Source organism: Ranitomeya imitator, chromosome 6, assembly GCF_032444005.1.
Source record: "Ranitomeya imitator isolate aRanImi1 chromosome 6, aRanImi1.pri, whole genome shotgun sequence".
Lineage (NCBI taxonomy): Eukaryota > Metazoa > Chordata > Amphibia > Anura > Dendrobatidae > Ranitomeya > Ranitomeya imitator.
Genome location: NC_091287.1, coordinates 12,049,900 through 12,071,966, shown reverse-complemented (window position 1 = coordinate 12,071,966; position 22,067 = coordinate 12,049,900). Strand labels below are relative to the sequence as shown.

General features: G+C 32.9%; 1 long non-coding RNA gene across 1 annotated transcript in view; it reads right to left on the bottom strand.

Annotated features, from left to right (window-relative positions):
* LOC138643528 (uncharacterized) overlaps window positions 1–21,454 on the bottom strand; it is a 49,417-nt gene extending 27,963 nt beyond the window's left edge. The window contains exon 1 of the long non-coding RNA XR_011314161.1: window positions 21,241–21,454. This is a non-coding gene — a long non-coding RNA (uncharacterized lncRNA). The remainder of the gene's footprint in view (window positions 1–21,240) is intronic.
* Between the last annotated feature and the right edge of the window lie 613 nt (window positions 21,455–22,067).

Sequence of the window (22,067 nt, the reverse complement as noted above, 5' to 3'; positions counted from 1 at the left end):
AGAGGTGTATAATCTATATCACCATACACTGCCCATATGATAGCACTATATATTATACAATGTATCAGTCACATACAGAGGAGTATAATCTATATCACCATACACTGCCCATATGATAACACTATATATTATACAATGTATCAGTCACATACAGAGGTGTATAATCTATATCACCATACACTGCCCATATGATAGCGGTATATATTATACAATGTATCAGTCACATACAGAGGTGTATAATCTATATCACCATATACTGCCCATATGATAGCACTATATATTATACAATGTATCAGTCACATACAGAGGAGTATAATCTATATCACCATACACTGCCCATATGATAACACTATATATTATACAATGTATCAGTCACATACAGAGGAGTATAATCTATATCACCATACACTGCCCATATGATAGCGGTATATATTATACAATGTATCAGTCACATACAGAGGTGTATAATCTATATCACCATATAGTGCCCATACGATAGCGGTATATATTATACAATGTATCAGTCACATACAGAGGTGTGTAATCTATATCACCATACACTGCCCATATGATAACTCTATATATTATACAATGTATCAGTCACATACAGAGGTGTATAATCTATATCACCATACCGTTCCCATATGATAACACTATATATTATACAATGTATCAGTCACATACAGAGGTGTGTAATCTATATCACCATACACTGCCCATATGATAACACTATATATTATACAATGTATCAGTCACATACAGAGGTGTATAATCTATATCACCATATACTGCCCATATGATAACACTATATATTATACAATGTATCAGTCACATACAGAGGTGTATAATCTATATCACCATTCACTGCCCATATGATAACACTATATATTATACAATGTATCAGTCACATACAGAGGTGTATAATCTATATCACCATACACTGCCCATATGATAACACTATATATTATACAATGTATCAGTCACATACAGAGGTGTATAATCTATATCACCATACACTGCCCATATGATAACAATATATATTATACAATGTCTCAGTCACATACAGAGGTGTATAATCTATATCACCATACACTGCCCATATGATAACACTATATATTATACAATGTATCAGTCACATACAGAGGTGTATAATCTATATCACCATACACTGCCCATATGATAGCGGTATATATTATACAATGTATCAGTCACATACAGAGGTGTGTAATCTATATCACCATACACTGCCCATATGATAGCGGTATATATTATACAATGTATCAGTCACATACAGAGGTGTGTAATCTATATCACCATACACTGCCCATATGATAACACTATATATTATACAATGTATCAGTCACATACAGAGGAGTATAATCTATATCACCATACACTGCCCATATGATAGCGGTATATATTATACAATGTATCAGTCACATACAGAGGAGTATAATCTATATCACCATACACTGCCCATATGATAGCGGTATATATTATACAATGTATCAGTCACATACAGAGGAGTATAATCTATATCACCATACACTGCACATATGATAGCACTATATATTATACAATGTATCAGTCACATACAGAGGTGTATAATCTATATCACCATACACTGCCCATATGATAGCACTATATATTATACAATGTATCAGTCACAAACAGAGGAGTATAATCTATATCACCATACACTGCCCATATGATAGCGGTATATATTATACAATGTATCAGTCACATACAGAGGAGTATAATCTATATCACCATACACTGCCCATATGATAGCGGTATATATTATACAATGTATCAGTCACATACAGAGGTGTATAATCTATATCACCATATACTGCCCATATGATAGCACTATATATTATACAATGTATCAGTCACATAGAGAGGAGTATAATCTATATCACCATACACTGCCCATATGATAACACTATATATTATACAATGTATCAGTCACATACAGAGGTGTATAATCTATATCACCATACACTGCCCATATGATAGCGGTATATATTATACAATGTATCAGTCACATACAGAGGAGTATAATCTATATCACCATATACTGCCCATATGATAGCGGTATATATTATACAATGTATCAGTCACATACAGAGGTGTATAATCTATATCACCATATACTGCCCATACGATAGCGGTATATATTATACAATGTATCAGTCACATACAGAGGTGTGTAATCTATATCACCATACACTGCCCATATGATAACACTATATATTATACAATGTATCAGTCACATACAGAGGTGTATGATCTATATCACCATACCGTTCCCATATGATAACACTATATATTATACAATGTATCAGTCACATACAGAGGTGTGTAATCTATATCACCATACACTGCCCATATGATAACACTATATATTATACAATGTATCAGTCACATACAGAGGTGTATAATCTATATCACCATATACTGCCCATATGATAACAATATATATTATACAATGTATCAGTCACATACAGAGGTGTATAATCTATATCACCATTCACTGCCCATATGATAACACTATATATTATACAATGTATCAGTCACATACAGAGGTGTATAATCTATATCACCATACACTGCCCATATGATAACACTATATATTATACAATGTATCTGTCACATACAGAGGTGTATAATCTATATCACCATACACTGCCCATATGATAACACTATATATTATACAATGTCTCAGTCACATACAGAGGTGTATAATCTATATCACCATTCACTGCCCATATGATAACACTATATATTATACAATGTATCAGTCACATACAGAGGTGTATAATCTATATCACCATACACTGCCCATATGATAACACTATATATTATACAATGTATCAGTCACATACAGAGGTGTATAATCTATATCACCATACAGTTCCCATATGATAGCGGTATATATTATACAATGTATCAGTCACATACAGAGGTGTATAATCTATATCACCATACACTGCCCATATGATAACACTATATATTATACAATGTATCAGTCACATACAGAGGAGTGTAATCTATATCACCATACACTGCCCATATGATAACACTATATATTATACAATGTATCAGTCACATACAGAGGTGTATAATCTATATCACTATACACTGCCCATATGATAACACTATATATTATACAATGTATCAGTCACATACAGAGGTGTATAATCTATATCACCATACAGTTCCCATATGATAGCGGTATATATTATACAATGTATCAGTCACATACAGAGGAGTGTAATCTATATCACCATACCGTTCCCATATGATAACACTATATATTATACAATGTATCAGTCACATACAGAGGTGTATAATCTATATCACCATTCACTGCCCATATGATAACACTATATATTATACAATGTATCAGTCACATACAGAGGTGTATAATCTATATCACCATATACTGCCCATATGATAGCGGTATATATTATACAATATATCAGTCACATACAGAGGTGTATAATCTATATCACCATACACTGCCCATATGATAACACTATATATTATACAATGTATCAGTCACATACAGAGGTGTATAATCTATATCATCATACAGTTCCCATATGATAACACTATATATTATACAATGTATCAGTCACATACAGAGGTGTATAATCTATATCACCATTCACTGCCCATATGATAACACTATATATTATACAATGTATCAGTCACATACAGAGGTGTATAATCTATATCACCATTCACTGCCCATATGATAACACTATATATTATACAATGCATCAGTCACATACAGAGGTGTATAATCTATATCACCATACACTGCCCATATGATAGCGGTATATATTATACAATGTATCAGTCACATACAGAGGAGTGTAATCTATATCACCATACACTGCCCATATGATAACACTATATATTACACAATGTATCAGTCACATACAGAGGTGTATAATCTATATCACCATACACTGCCCATATGATAGCGGTATATATTATACAATGTATCAGTCACATACAGAGGTGTGTAATCTATATCACCATACACTGCCCATATGATAGCACTATATATTATACAATGTATCAGTCACATACAGAGGTGTGTAATCTATATCACCATACACTGCCCATATGATAACACTATATATTATACAATGTATCAGTCACATACAGAGCAGTGTAATCTATATCACCATACACTGCCCATATGATAACACTATATATTATACAATGTATCAGTCACATACAGAGGTGTATAATCTATATCACCATACACTGCCCATATGATAACACTATATATTATACAATGTATCAGTCACATACAGAGGTGTATAATCTATATCACCATACACTGCCCATATGATAACACTATATATTATACAATGTATCAGTCACATACAGAGGTGTATAATCTATATCACCATACACTGCCCATATGATAACACTATATATTATACAATGTAACAGTCACATACAGAGGTGTATAATCTATATCACCATACACTGCCCATATGATAACACTATATATTATACAATGTATCAGTCACATACAGAGGTGTATAATCTATATCACCATACACTGCCCATATGATAGCGGTATATATTATACAATGTATCAGTCACATACAGAGGAGTGTAATCTATATCACCATACACTGCCCATATGATAGCGGTATATATTATACAATGTATCAGTCACATACAGAGGTGTGTAATCTATATCACCATACACTGCACATATGATAGCACTATATATTATACAATGTATCAGTCACATACAAAGGTGTGTAATCTATATCACCATACACTGCCCATATGATAACACTATATATTATACAATGTATCAGTCACATACAGAGGAGTGTAATCTATATCGGCATACACTGCCCATATGATAACACTATATATTATACAATGTATCAGTCACATACAGAGGTGTATAATCTATATCAGCATACACTGCCCATATGATAACACTATATATTATACAATGTATCAGTCACATACAGAGTATAATCTATATCACCATATACTGCCCATATGATAACACTATATATTATACAATGTATCAGTCACATACAGAGGTGTATAATCTATATCACCATACACTGTCCATATGATAACACTATATATTATACAATGTATCAGTCACATACAGAGGTGTATAATCTATATCACCATACACTGCCCATATGATAGCGGTATATATTATACAATGTATCAGTCACATACAGAGGTGTGTAATCTATATCACCATACACTGCCCATATGATAGCGGTATATATTATACAATGTATCAGTCACATACAGAGGTGTGTAATCTATATCACCATACACTGCCCATATGATAACACTATATATTATACAATGTATCAGTCACATACAGAGGTGTGTAATCTATATCACCATACACTGCCCATATGATAACACTATATATTATACAATGTATCAGTCACATACAGAGATGTGTAATCTATATCACCATACACTGCCCATATGATAACACTATATATTATACAATGTATCAGTCACATACAGAGGAGTATAATCTATATCACCATACACTGCCCATATGATAGCGGTATATATTATACAATGTATCAGTCACATAGAGAGGAGTATAATCTATATCACCATACACTGCACATATGATAGCAATATATATTATACAATGTATCAGTCACATACAGAGGTGTATAATCTATATCACCATACACTGCCCATATGATAGCACTATATATTATACAATGTATCAGTCACATACAGAGGAGTATAATCTATATCACCATACACTGCCCATATGATAGCGGTATATATTATACAATGTATCAGTCACATACAGAGGAGTATAATCTATATCACCATACACTGCCCATATGATAGCGGTATATATTATACAATGTATCAGTCACATACAGAGGTGTATAATCTATATCACCATATACTGCCCATATGATAGCACTATATATTATACAATGTATCAGTCACATACAGAGGAGTATAATCTATATCACCATACACTGCCCACATGATAACACTATATATTATACAATGTATCAGTCACATACAGAGGTGTATAATCTATATCACCATACACTGCCCATATGATAGCGGTATATATTATACAATGTATCAGTCACATACAGAGGAGTATAATCTATATCACCATATACTGCCCATATGATAGCGGTATATATTATACAATGTATCAGTCACATACAGAGGTGTATAATCTATAGCACCATATAGTGCCCATACGATAGCGGTATATATTATACAATGTATCAGTCACATACAGAGGTGTGTAATCTATATCACCATACACTGCCCATATGATAACACTATATATTATACAATGTATCAGTCACATACAGAGGTGTATAATCTATATCACCATACCGTTCCCATATGATAACACTATATATTATACAATGTATCAGTCACATACAGAGGTGTATAATCTATATCACCATACACTGCCCATATGATAACACTATATATTATACAATGTATCAGTCACATACAGAGGTGTGTAATCTATATCACCATACACTGCCCATATGATAACACTATATATTAAACAATGTATCAGTCACATACAGAGGTGTATAATCTATATCACCATATACTGCCCATATGATAACACTATATATTATACAATGTATCAGTCACATACAGAGGTGTATAATCTATATCACCATTCACTGCCCATATGATAACACTATATATTATACAATGTATCAGTCACATACAGAGGTGTATAATCTATATCACCATACACTGCCCATATGATAACACTATATATTATACAATGTCTCAGTCACATACAGAGGTGTATAATCTATATCACGATTCACTGCCCATATGATAACACTATATATTATACAATGTATCAGTCACATACAGAGGTGTGTAATCTATATCACCATACACTGCCCATATGATAACACTATATATTATACAATGTATCAGTCACATACAGATGTGTATAATCTATATCACCATTCACTGCCCATATGATAACACTATATATTATACAATGTATCAGTCACATACAGAGGTGTATAATCTATATCACCATATAGTGCCCATACGATAGCGGTATATATTATACAATGTATCAGTCACATACAGAGGTGTGTAATCTATATCACCATACACTGCCCATATGATAACACTATATATTATACAATGTATCAGTCACATACAGAGGTGTATAATCTATATCACCATACCGTTCCCATATGATAACACTATATATTATACAATGTATCAGTCACATACAGATGTGTATAATCTATATCACCATTCACTGCCCATATGATAACACTATATATTATACAATGTATCAGTCACATACAGAGGTGTGTAATCTATATCACCATACACTGCCCATATGATAGCGGTATATATTATACAATGTATCAGTCACATACAGAGGTGTGTAATCTATATCACCATACACTGCCCATATGATAACACTATATATTATACAATGTATCAGTCACATACAGAGGTGTGTAATCTATATCACCATACACTGCCCATATGATAACACTATATATTATACAATGTATCAGTCACATACAGAGATGTGTAATCTATATCACCATACACTGCCCATATGATAACACTATATATTATACAATGTATCAGTCACATACAGAGGAGTATAATCTATATCACCATACACTGCCCATATGATAGCGGTATATATTATACAATGTATCAGTCACATAGAGAGGAGTATAATCTATATCACCATACACTGCACATATGATAGCAATATATATTATACAATGTATCAGTCACATACAGAGGTGTATAATCTATATCACCATACACTGCCCATATGATAGCACTATATATTATACAATGTATCAGTCACATACAGAGGAGTATAATCTATATCACCATACACTGCCCATATGATAGCGGTATATATTATACAATGTATCAGTCACATACAGAGGAGTATAATCTATATCACCATACACTGCCCATATGATAGCGGTATATATTATACAATGTATCAGTCACATACAGAGGTGTATAATCTATATCACCATATACTGCCCATATGATAGCACTATATATTATACAATGTATCAGTCACATACAGAGGAGTATAATCTATATCACCATACACTGCCCACATGATAACACTATATATTATACAATGTATCAGTCACATACAGAGGTGTATAATCTATATCACCATACACTGCCCATATGATAGCGGTATATATTATACAATGTATCAGTCACATACAGAGGAGTATAATCTATATCACCATATACTGCCCATATGATAGCGGTATATATTATACAATGTATCAGTCACATACAGAGGTGTATAATCTATAGCACCATATAGTGCCCATACGATAGCGGTATATATTATACAATGTATCAGTCACATACAGAGGTGTGTAATCTATATCACCATACACTGCCCATATGATAACACTATATATTATACAATGTATCAGTCACATACAGAGGTGTATAATCTATATCACCATACCGTTCCCATATGATAACACTATATATTATACAATGTATCAGTCACATACAGAGGTGTATAATCTATATCACCATACACTGCCCATATGATAACACTATATATTATACAATGTATCAGTCACATACAGAGGTGTGTAATCTATATCACCATACACTGCCCATATGATAACACTATATATTAAACAATGTATCAGTCACATACAGAGGTGTATAATCTATATCACCATATACTGCCCATATGATAACACTATATATTATACAATGTATCAGTCACATACAGAGGTGTATAATCTATATCACCATTCACTGCCCATATGATAACACTATATATTATACAATGTATCAGTCACATACAGAGGTGTATAATCTATATCACCATACACTGCCCATATGATAACACTATATATTATACAATGTCTCAGTCACATACAGAGGTGTATAATCTATATCACGATTCACTGCCCATATGATAACACTATATATTATACAATGTATCAGTCACATACAGAGGTGTGTAATCTATATCACCATACACTGCCCATATGATAACACTATATATTATACAATGTATCAGTCACATACAGATGTGTATAATCTATATCACCATTCACTGCCCATATGATAACACTATATATTATACAATGTATCAGTCACATACAGAGGTGTATAATCTATATCACCATATAGTGCCCATACGATAGCGGTATATATTATACAATGTATCAGTCACATACAGAGGTGTGTAATCTATATCACCATACACTGCCCATATGATAACACTATATATTATACAATGTATCAGTCACATACAGAGGTGTATAATCTATATCACCATACCGTTCCCATATGATAACACTATATATTATACAATGTATCAGTCACATACAGAGGTGTATAATCTATATCACCATACACTGCCCATATGATAACACTATATATTATACAATGTATCAGTCACATACAGAGGTGTATAATCTATATCACCATACACTGCCCATATGATAACACTATATATTATACAATGTCTCAGTCACATACAGAGGTGTATAATCTATATCACGATTCACTGCCCATATGATAACACTATATATTATACAATGTATCAGTCACATACAGAGGTGTGTAATCTATATCACCATACACTGCCCATATGATAACACTATATATTATACAATGTATCAGTCACATACAGATGTGTATAATCTATATCACCATTCACTGCCCATATGATAACACTATATATTATACAATGTATCAGTCACATACAGAGGTGTATAATCTATATCACCATATACTGCCCATACGATAGCGGTATATATTATACAATGTATCAGTCACATACAGAGGTGTGTAATATATATCACCATACACTGCCCATATGATAACACTATATATTATACAATGTATCAGTCACATACAGAGGTGTATAATCTATATCACCATACCGTTCCCATATGATAACACTATATATTATACAATGTATCAGTCACATACAGAGGTGTATAATCTATATCACCATACACTGCCCATATGATAACACTATATATTATACAATGTCTCAGTCACATACAGAGGTGTATAATTTATATCACCATTCACTGCCTTTATGATAACACTATATATTATACAATGTATCAGTCACATACAGAGGTGTATAATCTATATCACCATACCGTTCCCATATGATAACACTATATATTATACAATGTATCAGTCACATACAGAGGTGTGTAATCTATATCACCATTCACTGCCCATATGATAACACTATATATTATACAATGTATCAGTCACATACAGAGGTGTATAATCTATATCACCATACACTGCCCATATGATAGCACTATATATTATACAATGTATCAGTCACATACAGAGGTGTATAATCTATATCACCATACACTGCCCATATGATAGCGGTATATATTATACAATGTATCAGTCACATACAGAGGTGTGTAATCTATATCACCATACACTGCCCATATGATAGCACTATATATTATACAATGTATCAGTCACATACAGAGGTGTGTAATCTATATCACCATACACTGCCCATATGATAACACTATATATTATACAATGTATCAGTCACATACAGAGCAGTGTAATCTATATCACCATACACTGCCCATATGATAACACTATATATTATACAATGTATCAGTCACATACAGAGGTGTATAATCTATATCACCATACACTGCCCATATGATAACACTATATATTATACAATGTATCAGTCACATACAGAGGTGTATAATCTATATCACTATACACTGCCCATATGATAACACTATATATTATACAATGTATCAGTCACATACAGAGGTGTATAATCTATATCACCATTCACTGCCCATATGATAACACTATATATTATACAATGTATCAGCCACCTACAGAGGTGTATAATCTATATCACCATACACTGCCCATATGATAACACTATATATTATACAATGTATCAGTCACATACAGAGGTGTATAATCTATATCAGCATACACTGCCCATATGATAGCGGTATATATTATACAATGTATCAGTCACATACAGAGGAGTGTAATCTATATCACCATACACTGCCCATATGATAGCGGTATATATTATACAATGTATCAGTCACATACAGAGGTATGTAATCTATATCACCATACACTGCCCATATGATAACACTATATATTATACAATGTATCAGTCACATACAGAGGAGTGTAATCTATATCGGCATACACTGCCCATATGATAACACTATATATTATACAATGTATCAGTCACATACAGAGGAGTGTAATCTATATCACCATACACTGCCCATATGATAACACTATATATTATACAATGTATCAGTCACATACAGAGGAGTGTAATCTATATCGGCATACACTGCCCATATGATAACACTATATATTATACAATGTATCAGTCACATACAGAGGAGTGTAATCTATATCACCATACACTGCCCATATGATAACACTATATATTATACAATGTATCAGTCACATACAGAGGAGTGTAATCTATATCGGCATACACTGCCCATATGATAACACTATATATTATACAATGTATCAGTCACATACAGAGGAGTGTAATCTATATCACCATACACTGCCCATATAATAACACTATATATTATACAATGTATCAGTCACATACAGAGGTGTATAATCTATATCACCATACACTGCCCATATGATAGCGGTATATATTATACAATGTATCAGTCACATACAGAGGTGTGTAATCTATATCACCATACACTGCCCATATGATAGCGGTATATATTATACAATGTATCAGTCACATACAGAGGTGTGTAATCTATATCACCATACACTGCCCATATGATAACACTATATATTATACAATGTATCAGTCACATACAGAGGTGTGTAATCTATATCACCATACACTGCCCATATGATAACACTATATATTATACAATGTATCAGTCACATACAGAGGTGTGTAATCTATATCACCATACACTGCCCATATGATAACACTATATATTATACAATGTATCAGTCACATACAGAGGAGTATAATCTATATCACCATACACTGCCCATATGATAGCGGTATATATTATACAATGTATCAGTCACATACAGAGGAGTATAATCTATATCACCATACACTGCACATATGATAGCACTATATATTATACAATGTATCAGTCACATACAGAGGTGTATAATCTATATCACCATACACTGCCCATATGATAGCACTATATATTATACAATGTATCAGTCACATACAGAGGAGTATAATCTATATCACCATACACTGCCCATATGATAGCGGTATATATTATACAATGTATCAGTCACATACAGAGGAGTATAATCTATATCACCATACACTGCACATATGATAGCACTATATATTATACAATGTATCAGTCACATACAGAGGTGTATAATCTATATCACCATACACTGCCCATATGATAGCACTATATATTATACAATGTATCAGTCACATACAGAGGAGTATAATCTATATCACCATACACTGCCCATATGATAGCGGTATATATTATACAATGTATCAGTCACATACAGAGGTGTATAATCTATATCACCATACACTGCCCATATGATAGCGGTATATATTATACAATGTATCAGTCACATACAGAGGAGTATAATCTATATCACCATACACTGCCCATATGATAGCGGTATATATTATACAATGTATCAGTCACATACAGAGGTGTATAATCTATATCACCATATACTGCCCATATGATAGCACTATATATTATACAATGTATCAGTCACATACAGAGGTGTATAATCTATATCACCATACCGTTCCCATATGATAACACTATATATTATACAATGTATCAGTCACATACAGAGGTGTATAATCTATATCACCATACACTGCCAATATGATAACACTATATATTATACAATGTATCAGTCACATACAGAGGTGTGTAATCTATATCACCATACACTGCCCATATGATAACACTATATATTATACAATGTATCAGTCACATACAGAGGTGTATAATATATATCACCATATACTGCCCATATGATAACACTATATATTATACAATGTATCAGTCACATACAGAGGTGTATAATCTATATCACCATTCACTGCCCATATGATAACACTATATATTATACAATGTATCAGTCACATACAGAGGTGTATAATCTATATCACCATACACTGCCCATATGATAACACTATATATTATACAATGTATCAGTCACATACAGAGGTGTATAATCTATATCACCATACACTGCCCATATGATAACAATATATATTATACAATGTCTCAGTCACATACAGAGGTGTATAATCTATATCACCATACACTGCCCATATGATAACACTATATATTATACAATGTATCAGTCACATACAGAGGTGTATAATCTATATCACCATACACTGCCCATATGATAGCGGTATATATTATACAATGTATCAGTCACATACAGAGGTGTGTAATCTATATCACCATACACTGCCCATATGATAGCGGTATATATTATACAATGTATCAGTCACATACAGAGGTGTGTAATCTATATCACCATACACTGCCCATATGATAACACTATATATTATACAATGTATCAGTCACATACAGAGGTGTGTAATCTATATCACCATACACTGCCCATATGATAACACTATATATTATACAATGTATCAGTCACATACAGAGGTGTGTAATCTATATCACCATACACTGCCCATATGATAACACTATATATTATACAATGTATCAGTCACATACAGAGGAGTATAATCTATATCACCATACACTGCCCATATGATAGCGGTATATATTATACAATGTATCAGTCACATACAGAGGAGTATAATCTATATCACCATACACTGCACATATGATAGCACTATATATTATACAATGTATCAGTCACATACAGAGGTGTATAATCTATATCACCATACACTGCCCATATGATAGCACTATATATTATACAATGTATCAGTCACATACAGAGGAGTATAATCTATATCACCATACACTGCCCATATGATAGCGGTATATATTATACAATGTATCAGTCACATACAGAGGAGTATAATCTATATCACCATACACTGCCCATATGATAGCGGTATATATTATACAATGTATCAGTCACATACAGAGGTGTATAATCTATATCACCATATACTGCCCATATGATAGCACTATATATTATACAATGTATCAGTCACATAGAGAGGAGTATAATCTATATCACCATACACTGCCCATATGATAACACTATATATTATACAATGTATCTGTCACATACAGAGGTGTATAATCTATATCACCATACACTGCCCATATGATAGCGGTATATATTATACAATGTATCAGTCACATACAGAGGAGTATAATCTATATCACCATATACTGCCCATATGATAGCGGTATATATTATACAATGTATCAGTCACATACAGAGGTGTATAATCTATATCACCATATACTGCCCATACGATAGCGGTATATATTATACAATGTATCAGTCACATACAGAGGTGTGTAATCTATATCACCATACACTGCCCATATGATAACACTATATATTATACAATGTATCAGTCACATATAGAGGTGTATGATCTATATCACCATACCGTTCCCATATGATAACACTATATATTATACAATGTATCAGTCACATACAGAGGTGTATAATCTATATCACCATACACTGCCCATATGATAACACTATATATTATACAATGTATCAGTCACATACAGAGGTGTGTAATCTATATCACCATACACTGCCCATATGATAACACTATATATTATACAATGTATCAGTCACATACAGAGGTGTATAATCTATATCACCATATACTGCCCATATGATAACACTATATATTATACAATGTATCAGTCACATACAGAGGTGTATAATCTATATCACCATTCACTGCCCATATGATAACACTATATATTATACAATGTATCAGTCACATACAGAGGTGTATAATCTATATCACCATACACTGCCCATATGATAACACTATATATTATACAATGTATCAGTCACATACAGAGGTGTATAATCTATATCACCATACACTGCCCATATGATAACACTATATATTATACAATGTCTCAGTCACATACAGAGGTGTATAATCTATATCACCATTCACTGCCCATATGATAACACTATATATTATACAATGTATCAGTCACATACAGAGGTGTATAATCTATATCACCATACACTGCCCATATGATAACACTATATATTATACAATGTATCAGTCACATACAGAGGTGTATAATCTATATCACCATACAGTTCCCATATGATAGCGGTATATATTATACAATGTATCAGTCACATACAGAGGTGTATAATCTATATCACCATACACTGCCCATATGATAACACTATATATTATACAATGTATCAGTCACATACAGAGGAGTGTAATCTATATCACCATACACTGCCCATATGATAACACTATATATTATACAATGTATCAGTCACATACAGAGGTGTATAATCTATATCACTATACACTGCCCATATGATAACACTATATATTATACAATGTATCAGTCACATACAGAGGTGTATAATCTATATCACCATACAGTTCCCATATGATAGCGGTATATATTATACAATGTATCAGTCACATACAGAGGAGTGTAATCTATATCACCATACCGTTCCCATATGATAACACTATATATTATACAATGTATCAGTCACATACAGAGGTGTATAATCTATATCACCATTCACTGCCCATATGATAACACTATATATTATACAATGTATCAGTCACATACAGAGGTGTATAATCTATATCACCATATACTGCCCATATGATAGCGGTATATATTATACAATATATCAGTCACATACAGAGGTGTATAATCTATATCACCATACACTGCCCATATGATAACACTATATATTATACAATGTATCAGTCACATACAGAGGTGTATAATCTATATCATCATACAGTTCCCATATGATAGCACTATATATTATACAATGTATCAGTCACATACAGAGGTGTATAATCTATATCACCATACACTGCCCATATGATAGCGGTATATATTATACAATGTATCAGTCACATACAGAGGTGTGTAATCTATATCACCATACACTGCCCATATGATAGCACTATATATTATACAATGTATCAGTCACATACAGAGGTGTGTAATCTATATCACCATACACTGCCCATATGATAACACTATATATTATACAATGTATCAGTCACATACAGAGCAGTGTAATCTATATCACCATACACTGCCCATATGATAACACTATATATTATACAATGTATCAGTCACATACAGAGGTGTATAATCTATATCACCATACACTGCCCATATGATAACACTATATATTATACAATGTATCAGTCACATACAGAGGTGTATAATCTATATCACCATACACTGCCCATATGATAACACTATATATTATACAATGTATCAGTCACATACAGAGGTGTATAATCTATATCACCATTCACTGCCCACATGATAACACTATATATTATACAATGTATCAGCCACCTACAGAGGTGTATAATCTATATCACCATACACTGCCCATATGATAACACTATATATTATACAATGTATCAGTCACATACAGAGGTGTATAATCTATATCACCATACACTGCCCATATGATAGCGGTATATATTATACAATGTATCAGTCACATACAGAGGTGTATAATCTATATCACCATACACTGCACATATGATAGCACTATATATTATACAATGTATCAGTCACATACAAAGGTGTGTAATCTATATCACCATACACTGCCCATATGATAACACTATATATTATACAATGTATCAGTCACATACAGAGGAGTGTAATCTATATCGGCATACACTGCCCATATGATAACACTATATATTATACAATGTATCAGTCACATACAGAGGTGTATAATCTATATCAGCATACACTGCCCATATGATAACACTATATATTATACAATGTATCAGTCACATACAGAGTATAATCTATATCACCATATACTGCCCATATGATAACACTATATATTATACAATGTATCAGTCACATACAGAGGTGTATAATCTATATCACCATACACTGCCCATATGATAACACTATATATTATACAATGTATCAGTCACATACAGAGGTGTATAATCTATATCACCATACACTGCCCATATGATAGCGGTATATATTATACAATGTATCAGTCACATACAGAGGTGTGTAATCTATATCACCATACACTGCCCATATGATAGCGGTATATATTATACAATGTATCAGTCACATACAGAGGTGTGTAATCTATATCACCATACACTGCCCATATGATAACACTATATATTATACAATGTATCAGTCACATACAGAGGTGTGTAATCTATATCACCATACACTGCCCATATGATAACACTATATATTATACAATGTATCAGTCACATACAGAGATGTGTAATCTATATCACCATACACTGCCCATATGATAACACTATATATTATACAATGTATCAGTCACATACAGAGGAGTATAATCTATATCACCATACACTGCCCATATGATAGCGGTATATATTATACAATGTATCAGTCACATAGAGAGGAGTATAATCTATATCACCATACACTGCACATATGATAGCACTATATATTATACAATGTATCAGTCACATACAGAGGTGTATAATCTATATCACCATACACTGCCCATATGATAGCACTATATATTATACAATGTATCAGTCACATACAGAGGAGTATAATCTATATCACCATACACTGCCCATATGATAGCGGTATATATTATACAATGTATCAGTCACATACAGAGGAGTATAATCTATATCACCATACACTGCCCATATGATAGCGGTATATATTATACAATGTATCAGTCACATACAGAGGTGTATAATCTATATCACCATATACTGCCCATATGATAGCACTATATATTATACAATGTATCAGTCACATACAGAGGAGTATAATCTATATCACCATACACTGCCCATATGATAACACTATATATTATACAATGTATCAGTCACATACAGAGGTGTATAATCTATATCACCATACACTGCCCATATGATAGCGGTATATATTATACAATGTATCAGTCACATACAGAGGAGTATAATCTATATCACCATATACTGCCCATATGATAGCGGTATATATTATACAATGTATCAGTCACATACAGAGGTGTATAATCTATATCACCATATAGTGCCCATACGATAGCGGTATATATTATATAATGTATCAGTCACATACAGAGGTGTGTAATCTATATCACCATACACTTCCCATATGATAACACTATATATTATACAATGTATCAGTCACATACAGAGGTGTATAATCTATATCACCATACCGTTCCCATATGATAACACTATATATTATACAATGTATCAGTCACATACAGAGGTGTATAATCTATATCACCATACACTGCCCATATGATAACACTATATATTATGCAATGTATCAGTCACATACAGAGGTGTGTAATCTATATCACCATACACTGCCCATATGATAACACTATATATTATACAATGTATCAGTCACATACAGAGGTGTATAATTTATATCACCATATACTGCCCATATGATAACACTATATATTATACAATGTATCAGTCACATACAGAGGTGTATAATCTATATCACCATTCACTGCCCATATGATAACACTATATATTATACAATGTATCAGTCACATACAGAGGTGTATAATCTATATCACCATACACTGCCCATATGATAACACTATATATTATACAATGTATCAGTCACATACAGAGGTGTATAATCTATATCACCATACACTGCCCATATGATAACACTATATATTATACAATGTCTCAGTCACATACAGAGGTGTATAATCTATATCACGATTCACTGCCCATATGATAACACTATATATTATACAATGTATCAGTCACATACAGAGGTGTGTAATCTATATCACCATACACTGCCCATATGATAACACTATATATTATACAATGTATCAGTCACATACAGATGTGTATAATCTATATCACCATTCACTGCCCATATGATATCACTATATATTATACAATGTATCAGTCACATACAGAGGTGTATAATCTATATCACCATATACTGCCCATACGATAGCGGTATATATTATATAATGTATCAGTCACATACAGAGGTGTGTAATCTATATCACCATACACTGCCCATATGATAACACTATATATTATACAATGTATCAGTCACATACAGAGGTGTATAATCTATATCACCATACCGTTCCCATATGATAACACTATATATTATACAATGTATCAGTCACATACAGAGGTGTATAATCTATATCACCATACACTGCCCATATGATAACACTATATATTATACAATGTCTCAGTCACATACAGAGGTGTATAATCTATATCACCATTCACTGCCTTTATGATAACACTATATATTATACAATGTATCAGTCACATACAGAGGTGTATAATCTATATCACCATTCACTGCCCATATGATAACACTATATATTATACAATGTATCAGTCACATACAGAGGTGTATAATCTATATCACCATATACTGCCCATACGATAGCGGTATATATTATACAATGTATCAGTCACATACAGAGGTGTATAATCTATATCACCATACCGTTCCCATATGATAACACTATATATTATACAATGTATCAGTCACATACAGAGGTGTGTAATCTATATCACCATTCACTGCCCATATGATAACACTATATATTATACAATGTATCAGTCACATACAGAGGTGTATAATCTATATCACCATACAGTTCCCATATGATAACACTATATATTATACAATGTATCAGTCACATACAGAGGTGTGTAATCTATATCACCATTCACTGCCCATATGATAACACTATATATTATACAATGTATCAGTCACATACAGAGGTGTATAATCTATATCACCATACACTGCCCATATGATAACACTATATATTATACAATGTATCAGTCACATACAGAGGTGTATAATCTATATCACCATACACTGCCCATATGATAACACTATATATTATACAATGTATCAGTCACATACAGAGGTGTATAATCTATATCACCATGCACTGCCCATATGATAACACTATATATTATACAATGTATCAGTCACATACAGAGGTGTGTAATCTATATCACCATACACTGCCCATATGATAACACTATATATTATACAATGTATCAGTCACATACAGAGGTGTATAATCTATATCACCATACACTGCCCATATGATAACACTACATATTATACAATGTATCAGTCACATACAGAGGTGTATAATCTATATCACCATACACTGCCCATATGATAACACTATATATTATACAATGTATCAAGTCACATACAGAGGTGTATAATCTATATCACCGTACAATGCCCATATGATAACACTATATATTATACAATGTATCAGTCACATACAGAGGTGTATAATCTATATCACCATACACTGCCCATATGATAACACTATATATTATACAATGTATCAGTCACATACAGAGGTGTATAATCTATATCACCATGCACTGCCCATATGATAACACTATATATTATACAATGTATCAGTCACATACAGAGGTGTGTAATCTATATCACCATACACTGCCCATATGATAGCACTATATATTATACAATGTATCAGTCACATACAGAGGTGTATAATCTATATCACCATGCACTGCCCATATGATAACACTATATATTATACAATGTATCAGTCACATACAGAGGTGTATAATCTATATCACCATACACTGCCCATATGATAACACTATATATTATACAATGTATCAGTCACATACAGAGGTGTATAATCGATATCACCATACACTGCCCATATGATAACACTATATATTATACAATGTATCAGTCACATACAGAGGTGTATAATCTCTATCACCTCAGCGCCATTATCTTCTTGTATGGAGTCTTGGAGTCCTGCGGTGTGAGTCCCTTTATGACATATCATTGTCCTTACACAGCATCACTGCTCTTATTCCTTATAAATGGTTTAATGGGGGAGATCTTGGCCTACGCATGACCCTATTGTCCCAGGATTACACATACTCACCAGTCCATGATACTTGTCCTTGGACCCTCCTGTATATTCCTCATTCTTCGGGGGTTGAGGTTTGGACAGAACTGATGATTGGCTGATGGTGGAAATCACCAAGAACAACCCAACAGCCACAAGTCGCCACAAAGACCCCATTATTCTGTATTACAGGATGGGCACAGGCAGGATAATGCTATTACAGCCTCACGAATGATTACTTTCCTCTGCTGGTTTAATGAAGGGTGTGAGCGATATATACAAGATGCTTCTGCCAAGAGATTTAAATAGTAATTACTCTGCGTAATCCAGTTAGTCGATGGTTAGGAGTACCAGGGTACATGTAGGATGAGGGCCGAGGTATTAGGGCAGGGGAAACATTTTTTAGATTATTTTTGCAAAAACAATTGCTGAAAATGCTATAGGTTATGTAGTTCAATTTTCATTCATATAATAACTAACATTCAAAACTTTAGTAGGAGTGTTCTCTCTGCCCCCGAGGAGCAACAGTGTAAGATTTCACTGCATCCTGCAACTCCAGGACTAAAGGTTATTGTATAGATACAGTCAATCACCACTTCGGCATCATGAGAAATGGTTATTCACTTAACAGCTAAAACACTACATTTTATCAAATCAACTTGCTCCGCCCCTGAGGAGCAATATTATCAAATTAAATTGCATCCAGAAATTCCATAAAATTTAAGCACAAGGTTATTTTTTAGGTTAAGTCAATCATCTCTTTGGCATCAGTTATCAATAAGTATTCATGTTACAGTTATATTATACAAAATCTTATCAAATGAGCTTGGTCCGCCCCTGAGGAACAATGTGAAATTACACGG